We start from the raw sequence: 11,484 nt of genomic DNA on the forward strand, positions 1-11,484 counted from the left end.
GCCGTGGCCGTGTACCTGCGCCGTGTGCCGTGGCCGTGTACCTGCGCCGTGTGCCGTGGCCGTGTACCTGCACCGTGTGCCGTGGCCGTGCACCTGCTCTGTGTGCTGCGCCTGGACTGCCTGGAGGAGCGGGACTGCGACTACCCGCTCAAGCTCCTCACAGACCTTTTCCACCGCAGCGGCTCCGCGTTCCACTAAGAGTACCACTGGGCGGGAAGCCCCTGCCTAGCCCATTGGCTCAGTTCACGCCGACCCACCTGGGCAAACTCTGCCTCGGGACAAAGCCCCGCTACACAGCTAAAACCAGGCGCTGAATTCCACCAGTGGGGAGCTGAACGCCAACGACCCCACTGCCGGGCACTCCAGCGGCCATCACAGCGCCCCATCACAGCGCCTGCAGAGGGAGAGGTGGCGGGTGACACCAAGAGCTGCTGTTTCTTCCAGAGGAGAAAGAGGACATCACTGCAGAGGCCCAGGTGACCTGGCGGTGGTTCCCCCACACCCTCCGCTGTGGTTCCTGGAGGAGCCAAGACATAGAGCGTGGCCCGGAGCTGCTCACCCCCACGTGGGTTACTTTCTCCACATAAGACTTTGGCCCAAATTTCTACACCTGTGTCTAGTCCTCCCTTCCAAGAGCATTAACTTAAGGAAAAGAAAACAGCGGCTGCCTGCCCTGTGCCTCTCCGCTATGTCTGCTGAAGTGAGAAGTGTGACCTGGAGACCCTGGCTACCGTGCCGCCGTCCAGCTAGCCCGCCCCATTAGTGTCATAAAGTCTAGCTAATATCCCTGAGTGTGACCTGGAGACCCTGGCTACTGCTCTGTCCAGCTGGGCCGCCCCATTAGTGTCATAAAGTCTAGCTAATATCCCTCTATCCAAAGGCCATTTTCTCGAGGGGGCGCTGTGGGGCATTGCTGCCAGGAGTGAGCCCACCCTGGGCCTCCCCAAACCAAAGGGGAAGGCGCGATGGAAGTGGCACCCCAACCAAAATGCTGCACCAACACTTGGGCGGGTGCCCGCAGGTGTTCCTGCTGCACCTGCTCCTGGAGCCTGGGGCAGCCACCTGTGTGGCCACTTAGGCCAGGGCTGTGCCCGGTGTGAGGGCTTCCTGTGTCTGTGCGCAGTGCCACTGAGCAGGAAACAACCTTAAAGCCCCACCTCAGCCCACAGGTGCGGCAGAGGCCAGGCAGTCACAGTCGGGCGGGCGGAGCCGCTGGGGCATTGGCGGAGGTGTGTGCATCTAGGTGTTGCTTTACAACGTGTACAGAAATGGCACTTCTGTTTCTCTGATGCTTCCTGGAAACCATAGAACTTAGGGGCTTTTTTAAAAAAATAAAGGAAAATGAAACCAAGAATATTACATTGAATAGTCCATTAGTTTAAATCAATGAAAAAGATTGTAGTCATTTTTATTGTCTGTTTTTCTATCATGATGACTTTGTATTCTTATTAGGTAGCATCCCAAGACATTAAACAGTTAGTGAGGGTCATAATTAGTGACAATATGTATGAATTTGTATTTGCATAACTACTTAGTGACTTTACTGATAGATAGTTGAAGCAGCCAAGATGTCTTTAGTAGGTGAATAAATTATGGTATATACAGACACATTATATATTATTATAATACTAGAGGCCCGATGCACAAAATTCGTGCAAGAGTAGGCCTTCCTTTCCCCCGGCTGCTGGCACCAGCTTCCCTCTGGCACCCAGGATCCGGGCTTCCCTCCGGCCACCAGCTGGCACCCGGGACCCGGGCTTCCCTCGCAGCCCTGGCTTTGTCCAGAAGGTCATCCACTTCCAAATGGTCTAATTAGCATATTATGCTTTTATTATTATAGATACTAGAGGCCCAGTGCACGAAATTCGTGCATGGGGGGTGGGGGGGTCCCTCAGCCCCATTTGCACCCTCTCCAATCCAGGATCCCTTGGGGGATGTCCGATTGCAGGGATCGAGCCTAAACCGGCAGTCGGATATCCCTCTTGCAACCCGGGACCGCTGGCTCCTAACCGCTCACCTGCCTGCCTGATTGTCTCTAACCACTCTGCCTGCCTGATCGCCCCTAACTGCTCTCCCCTGTCAACCTGATCACCCCTAACTGCTCCCCTGCCATCCTGATCGCCCCTAACTGCCTCTGCCTTGGCCACCGCCACCATGGCTTTGTCCAGAAGTAGAACTGGATGACCAGAAGATGTCCAGCTGACCCAGTCTAATTAGCATATTACCCTTTTATTAGTATAGATTATCATAGGTATACTATATACTATATACTACATATTATTTAGTGCTGAATGTATATTATTCAACATTAAAAATAAATGAGCTATCAAACCATGAAAAGATATGGAGGAACCTTAAATACATATTACCAATTGAAAGAAGCCAATCACAAAGGCTACAAACTGTATGATTCCAACCATTCTGAAAAAGGCAAAACTACAAAGACAGTAAAAAGATCAGTGGTTGCCAAGGGGCGTGAGGGGTGGGAGATGAATGCATAGGAGGAGCACAGAGGATGTTTAGGGCAGTGAAACTGTTCTATATACTACCATAATGGTGATTACATGTCATAAATTTATCCAAACCCATAGAATGTACATCAAGAGTGAGCCCTAATGTAAACCATGGACTTTGAATGATTGTGACCTGTCTTTGTAGGTTTATCAGCTGTGACAAATGCACCACTGTGGTGGAGGATGGTGCTGGTGGTTGGGGCTATGCTTGTGTGAGGGCAAGGGGCACAGGGGAAATTTCTGTACCTTTCCCTCAATTTCGCTGTGAATTTTTAAGTGAAAAATAGTCTTAATGAAAAAAAATTAAAATAAGAGATAGTTCTGGAAGTGAAGCTGTCACTGCTGCTTTTTCTTCACATCCATTTATTCTTACCTTATTGACATTCTACTTTCAATTTCTTTGCAGATATATTCTTTAAGCAACGTGTGCATTTTGTGATAAGTAGTTTAGTGAGGACTAGATAGCACCATCCGTAATCCACTTTATCTGACACATGCGCACAGCTATCCATTGCTGTACTACGCATGAAAGGAAAGGTGTCGCTCTAGCCGGTGGACCAAAGGGCCCTGGGTTCAATTCCGGTCAAGGGCACATACCTTGGTTGCAGGCTCCTCCCCGGCCCAGGCCCTAGTCAGGGCTCTTGCAGGAGGCAACCAATTAGTGTGTTTCTCTCACATTCGATGTTTTTCTCTGTCTTTCCCTCTCTCTTCCAGTCTCCCTAAAAATCAGTGGAAAAATATCCTTGGGTGAAGATTTAAAAAAAAAGAAAGAAAAAGTGTGACCATGACCCTTGAAGAACCCCAGCTTTCCTTCAGGTCCTTATCAAACAAGAAACAAGACACTGTTTAGGCGCATGAAGGTGCCAGTGTATGTGTATGGGCTTTAAAAAACTTAGGTTTTTTCCAGTTTTTGGAAAAATAAACATAAATAGAAATTGGAATCTTTTCTTCCCACACCCCAGTGCATCTTGTGCATCCCTCATAGTACTCACACTCTGCCTTGATCTAGTTTCTTTTATTGTCACAGGTGACAAATGACACTGCTACAGAGTCAGAATGAAGATTTGCCCTGCTTCTAGGTAAACAGAATTCCCTTTAATGCTTCAATTATCATGCACTCCAGTGACAGAGGACAATGAAAGATCACAATGAGTTTTCAAGCTTTAAAAAATATTTAAAAGCCAAATTTGCTGTCGTTAAAATTTAAAGGCTTGCCTATGGACTATTAATATATTAAAAGTGTGCTAATTTTCTTGCCTGGAGTAATTGATATTGTTATCTTTGTAGACTGGTCAAGATTTTTATTTTTGCATATCTTTATGGCCTCCTGAGTAAAACTGGTTATTCAAAGGTGATTAAGAACCTGAACTTCTTTCCTGAAGAAAGTTTTATATCTATTGTATAGCCAGAAATTAAGAGAACTTTGTTTTGCACTTTCCCTGAAACTGATCACTCTCAGTTATGCTCAGCAACAAAATAAGCAATGTTTCCTCCTCAGAGGAAATGAAGTCAATGTAAGATAAAACACCTTTATTTCTTTTTTAAAAAATATAATTTTATTTATTTCAGAGAGGAAGAGAGGAGAGAGATGGAAATATCCGTGATGAGAGAGAATCATTGATCGGCTGCCTCCTGCACACTTCACACTGGGAATCAAGCCCACAACCCAGGCATGTGCCCTGACTGGGAATCAATCCCATGACCTCCTGGTCCATAGGTCAATGCTCAACCACTGAGCCACACCAGCCAGGCTAAAACACCTTTATTCCTAATGAAATTTGATGTGGTGGCAAGAATGTGAATGATGCTCCTCAACTCTCTAATTCCAAATTATCTGGCTGCTAATGAACACAGATGGATCTCTAAATCCAGGGTCACATTTCACTTCATAGAAACCCAAGCCAGGGAACAAGCCAAGTGACCTATTGGGCATTCTCTCGAGCTGTTGTCAAACAAAGCAGCAATGAGTGTGCAATTATTTGAAATGTATGACGTAGCACTCACACTGAGATATCTCAGCTACAGAGGACACCCTGAGGAGCAACGGGTTCCAGTCCCACACTGGACTCCCCAGCCCAGAGTACCAGTGCTGGGAATAGAGCCCCACAGCATATGACTGAAAATCAGCCAGGATTTAGTCCATCTGGGTGAGATAGAAGGCTGCTGGAAATCCAGGAATCCTCTTAAAGAGCCTATGCATAGACACACTCTCAGGCATTTACTCTGGGCTCCAGGGGAGAGACAGTGGCCAAGGAGGCAGCACAGACATACAGGGAGAAGCTGAGTAGTGTGGCTTCAGGGTGAGGGTTGGAGGGACACCCACCAATGTTCCTGTGTTGAGCCCTCCTCTAGTATGGTCACAGGGCAGGTATCATCTTTTCTGTGTTGAGCTCTCCCTCCATACAACTAAATATGAATCTGAATTAGCCTGATGAAATCCACTCACTCACTCTGATGACTCCCTAAGACCCTGCCCAACCCAATTCATGTACCACCCAAGGCTCCTTCAGTAACTGAGCCTTACAGGCAACTGCAGGCAGCAGCAGGCCTCAGGGTGCACTGTGCCTTTTGCTGAGCTGCTCAAGGCCTCATACAGGTGGCAGCCAACATCAGTTCACAGCATGGCCTCTCCCACATACCGCCAGGTCCAACACAGGTAGCTACTAACCTCGGATTGCTTTGTAGCTCCTACCAGGTGACCCTGGACTGGTAACAGGCAGCAAATGATCTTGGCCTGAACCAGAGCCATTCCCAAGAGGCTCAAGAACCAAAACACCTGGTGGCTGGCTTTAGACCACAACAGAGCATCACCCAACTCCACAAGCAGCTCACCCAAAGGGTGATATAAGAAGGCACCAGAGCCTGCTGGGGAAAATCCTGCTCTGTGGGGTCAGGTCAGCCCATATGCTGTGGTCATGGCCAAACCTCACAGCCAGTCAGCCTGAGGACCACATTCCCACTGACATGCCAACAGTAATCAATGCTCAACTACAACTGGAAGGCACACAAGACCTACATAAGGTATGCTACTCAAGCACCAGGCTCAGGTGAACAGGAAGACAGTGCCACTGGACCCCACAGGATACCCACTACTTAAGGCCACACTGCCAAGATTGAGAGCTGTAGTATATCTACCTGATATATAGAAACAAGAGAGGCAACCAACATGAAGAGAAACATGTTCCAAATGAAACAACAGGAGAAAAAAGCTAAATGAAATTGAGGCAAGCCATCTACCATATACAGAGTTCAAAATACTGTTATAAGGATGCTCAAGGAACTTAATGAGAACTTCAACAAAGAGGTAGTAAGCATAAAAAAGGATACAGAAACCATAAAAGACAACCAGACAAAAATGAATAATATGTTAATTGAAATGAAAAATATACTAGAGGGTCAAAACCAGTGTGACTTAGTTGGTTGAGCATTGTCCCATGCACCCAGAGGTCACTGATTCAATTCCTGGTCAGGGCACATGCCTGGGGTAACAGGATTAATCCCAGTAGGGGGCATGCAGGAGGCAGCTGATCGATGTTTCTCTCTCTCCCTCTCCCTTCTTCTCCCTCTCTAAAATCAATAAAAAGAATTAGAAGGAATCAACAGCAGATTAGATGAAGCAGAGGACTGAATCAGCAATTTGGATAACAAGGAAGCAGAAAATACCCAACCAGTAAAGAAAAAAAGAATAAAAAATGAGGCTAATTTAAAGGACCTTTGAGACAACATCATGTGTAACAACAATCATTTCTAGGGGTGGTAGGAGGAGAAGAGAAACACTAAGAACCTATTTGAAGAAATAATAACTGAAAACTTCCCTAACTTGGTGAAAAAAATAGATGTAAAAGTCCAGGAAGTACAGAGAATAACTAACAAGATAAACTCAAAGAAACCCACACCAAGACACATCATAATTAAAATGCCGAAGATTAAAGAAAGAAATTTTGAAAAATATATTTTTATTGATTTGAGAGAGGAAAGAAGAGATAGAAACATCAATGATGAGAGAGAATCATTGATTGGCTACTTCTTTCACACCCCACATTGGAGATTGAACCCAAAACCTGGGCATGTTGGGGAGATCAAAGATGGTGGCCGACAGGATGGCAGTGAGTAAGAGAGCGAAAGGGGAGTGCATGGATGTGTGGTGTGTGAGTGTGTGTGTGTGTGAAGGACAGTTATATTCCACGGGACTTTTGGGAGCTGGTGGACCAGGCTCCCCTAGCCAGGCAGCCTCTACTGCCACTGCAATCTCTCCCAGAGCGGCCAGCTCTTCTGCAGAGACTGTGCCATCTTGAAGGGGAGAGCAGCTGTGACTGGGAGCCCAGCCTCACCTCCATCGGGAGAGACCTCGAATGCCACCCGGGACCCTACAGCCACACCGGCCAGGGACCTGCTGACTCCGCTGCGAATGCACAAACACCAAGACTCCAGCCTCCCCAGGGTGGGCTCCTAAAAAGTTTGTCGGGGAGACAAAATGGCGGCCAAATAGGCTGACATAACCTGCACCTTCTCACGGAGCAGATAGAAGAAACAGCTGAATCAAATAACATCCACCCAGAATTGGTGAATTAAACACAGCTGGGGACACAATCCGTGGCTGGAAAGGACAGGGGACACCTGCAGAACAGTAAGACTGGGGATCTGGGCTGGAGAGAGAGACACATGCAAATAGGATTAGAATATCAGAAGGAAATTGCGCTGTACCAAGTCCATGTCCCATGGGGACACGCATAACACTCAACTGTGGAAGGGGGTCCACAGGGCTGCTGGCAGCTGGGGACTCTAGATCTAAGCCCACAGCTGTGGGAGGCTGCACCCAGAAAGGCAGCCTGAAGTTCTGCACCGGCCATGTAGTGCCGGGGGGAGAGCGACACAGTGGTGCAGTTGCTCTTTCTTTATATTTTCCTGGCTTTTTCTCGCTAAACCCAGTACATAGGATCTTTTAATTACAAACACTAACTGAGACTGCGATGCAGGGGAAGGTGGTTTTGTGGAAGCTGGGGAGCAAAATAGGGAGAGGCAACCAGGAAGCTAGCTCTGGGACAGTCCAGTCCCTCCAACCCTGAACAGCAATTTTTCTCCTGAAGACCGGACTCCTTCTAGCAGCACAGCCACACCCAGCCTTGAGATCTGCAGGGAAACAAGGTTTCTGAATACCCCAGGGAGCCCACAGGGACTGAGTTGAGGGGCCATTTGGTCCCAGAAACTAATACAGCAACACCGCCACCTACAGCCTATGTCAGAAATAGACATTTGTGTAAATACGACTGAAAGCAGGCAGAAAACAAAGCAGGCAGATTGATCCCACCTGCCTGAGACCAACGCTGTGGAGTCTGACACAGAGGAGTGGTGGATCACTGGGAACTTCAACACAGTGCTGACTACCTAAGAGGAAACTGAGATGTGGCAGACTGAACAGTATAAAGAGGTCTTAAACCAGCCCTATGGGACACTAAAACTCAGCTGAAGCGAACAACACTTCACTACTTCACTTTTTTATTTTTTATCTTTTAGTTAAGAATATTTTTATTTTTTATTATATTATTATTATTTTAATCTTTTATTTCTATTAGACTAGTATTCTACATTCTATTTTTATTTTTATTATCATTATTTTACTTTATTTCATTTTTTCCTTTTTGCCAATCTTTTCTTCCTCACTTCTCCCCTTTTCATCCTGTTTCTCTTCTCCTGTTCCTGCTTTAGTTTTTCTCTCTCCTTTCTTTTTACTCCTTGTTAAAAATTGATCTTCTTTATATGCTTTATTGATGCATTACTATTATAGTAGTCTCTGTTGGCTTACTCATATATCTAATTTCCTCTCCCCAACTCCAAGTCCATGCACCCTTCTCTTTTCTCTTTCTGCACTAGCCAACTTTTTTTCTTGTTGTTGTTTGTATTATTGTTTGTTTCTTTGTTTTTTGTTTTTCTTTTATGTTTTTGTTTTTCCCCTACTCACTTGCTCTCTTCTTCTACTAATACCTTAATTAGTTTCAGTCACCAAACTCAGCCTATCTGCTCTCTATTCTCCTTTTCCAAAAATAGATGAATATATAGATAGATAGATTAAAGAAAGGGGAAAAAATTTTTCTTATATATACATATTTAAAATATATATACTAGAGGCCCAGTGCACGACATTCGTGCACTGGAGGGGTGTGTCCCCCAGCCCAGCCTGCACTGTCTCACAGTCTTGGACCCCTCAGGGGATGTCCCACCACCACCACCACTGCACTCGCCAGTCAGAAGCCAAAGAAACAGCCCCCATATGAAAGAAAAGGAGAAATCACCAGAAAAGGAAGTAAATGAAATGGATGCAAGCAATTTGTCAGAGAAAGAATTTAGAGCAATGGTCATAAGGACGCTGAAAAGGATGGAAGACAAATTCAACAACATGTGAAAGAATCAAGATGAAATGAAGAAGAACCAAGAAGAAATGAAGAATGACATAGCTGCAATAAAGAACACAATAGAAAGCATCAACAGCACACTAGAAGAAGCCAGCTAAAAGACAAGGTAGGAAAAAACACTCACGCAGAGCAGCAATGGGGGGAAAAAAACTTAAAAAGCAGGAGGAGAGCCTAAGGGAACTTTGGGACAACACAAAATGAAACAACATCTGCATAATAGGGGTGTCAGAAGGAGAGGAAACTGAGCAAGGAATAGAAAACCTGTTTGAAGAAATGACAGAAAACTTCCCTGATATTGGGGAGAAAAAACTCAAACAAGTCCAAGAAGATCACAGAGTCCCAAAAAGATGGACACCAAGACACGTAATAATTAAGTTAGCAAACACCAACGACAAAGTAAAAATCTTAAAGGCTGCCAGAGAGAGAGACAGAAAGTTACCAGTAAGGGATTTTCCATTAGACTATCAAATAATTTCTCAACAGAAACACATCAGGCAAGAAGGGAATGTAATGAAATATACAAAGTGATGCACAACAAGAGACTGAATCCAAGAATACTATACCCAGTAAGGCTATCATTCAAAATTGAAGGTGAAATCAGGAGCTTTTTCAGATAAAAAAGGGCTAAGGGAGTTTATTACTACCAAGCCAGCAGAGCAAGAAATGCTAAAGGGGCTGCTGTAGAAAGAAGAAATAGGAAGGGAAGAAAGAACACAGGCATAAAGAACAAAAATGGCAACAAACAAGTACCCATCACTAATTACCTTAAATATAAATGGATTAAATGTTCAATCAAAAGACATAGAGTCACTGAATGGATAAGAAAACATGACCCATATATTTTCTGTCTACAAGAGACCCACCTCAGAACAAAGGACTCACACAGACTTATAGTGAAGGGATGGGGAAAAAATTTTCAGGCGAATGGAAATGAAAAAAAAGCTGGGGTAGCAATACTTATATCTGACAAAATAGATCCCGAAGTGAAGACCATAACAAGAGATAAGGAAGGCCACTTCATAATACTAAGGGGAGCAATTCAACAAGAAGATATAACTCTGGTAAACATATATGCACCCAATACAGGAGCACCCAAATACATTAAAAAAAAATTCTGGAAGATATCGAGAGATCGACAGCAATATAGTCATAGAAGGGGACTTTCATACCCCATTGACACCACTGGATAAATACTCTAAACAAAAAATCAGCAAAGAAACATCAATCCTAAATGAATTATTAGATCAGATGGGATAAATTGACATCTTCAGAACATTTAACACCAACGCTACAGAATATACATTCTTCTCAAGTGCACACGGAACATTTTCAAACATAGACCACATATGGGGACACAGGCAAAGTCTCTTCAAATTCAAGAAGATAGAAATCATATCAAGCATCTTCTCATATCACAATGGCATAAAATTAGAAATCAACTACAATGAAAAAAATTAAACACTTGGAGGCTAAATAGCATGCTATTAAACAATGACTGGGTTACCAAAGAGATCAACGAAGAAATAAAAAGAATCCTGGTAACAAATGACAGTGAAAACACAACAATCTAAAATCTATGGGACACAGTGAAAGCAGTCCTGAGAGGGAAGGTCATAGCTCTACAGGCCTACCTCAAAAAAAAAAAAAAGAAAAAGAAAAAATGATAATAAATTATCTTACCCTGAAACTCAAAGAATTCGAAAGAAAGCAATAAGAAAAGTCCAGAGTAAGCAGAAGGAAGGAAATAATAAAGATCAGGGCAGAAATAAACAACATAAAGACCAAAAATACAATACAAAAAATCAACAAAACCAAGAGCTGGTTCTTTGAAATGATAAACAAGATTGATGAACCTCTGGCCAGGCTCACCAAGAAGCAAAGAGAGAAAACCCAAATACACAAAATCAGAAATGAAAGAGGTGAAGTAACAACTGACCCAACAAAAATACAAGGGATTATGAAAAAATACTATGAACAACTCTATTCCAACAAACTGAACAACCTAGATGAAATGGACATATTCTTAGAAAAATACAAGCTTTCAAACTCAATCAGGAAGAATCAAAAAAACATGAATAGGCCAATAACTACCAAAGAAATTGAAGCAGTAATCAAAAATCTTCCAGCAAACAAAAGCCCTGGTCCAGATGGCTTTACAGGGGAGTTCTACCAAATATTCAAAGAAGAACTAAAACCTATCCTCCTCAGACTATTCCAAAAAATTCAAGAGGAAGGCACACTTCCAAGCTCTTTCTATGAATACAGCATTACCCTAATTCCAAAACCAGATAAAGACACCACAAAAAAAGAGAACTACAGGACAATATTCTTGATGAACATAGATGCTAAAGTCCTCAACAAAATTCTAGCAAATCAGATCCACCATTACATTAGAAAGATCATACGCCATGACCAAGTGGCATTTATTCTGGGGATGCAAGGATGGCACAATATCCAGAAATCAATAAATGTGATACATCTTATAAACAAATTGAGAGACAAAAATCACATAATCATATCAATCAATGCAGAAAAAGCACTTGACAAAATCCAACACCCTT

The 11,484-nt window shown here is 43.8% G+C and overlaps 1 pseudogene; it reads left to right on the forward strand.

Annotated features, from left to right (window-relative positions):
• LOC102261263 overlaps positions 1-480 on the forward strand; it is a 2,131-nt pseudogene extending 1,651 nt beyond the window's left edge.
• The last annotated feature ends 11,004 nt before the right edge of the window (positions 481-11,484 follow it).

This window comes from Myotis brandtii, unplaced genomic scaffold, assembly GCF_000412655.1.
Source record: "Myotis brandtii unplaced genomic scaffold, ASM41265v1 scaffold174, whole genome shotgun sequence".
NCBI lineage: Eukaryota > Metazoa > Chordata > Mammalia > Chiroptera > Vespertilionidae > Myotis > Myotis brandtii.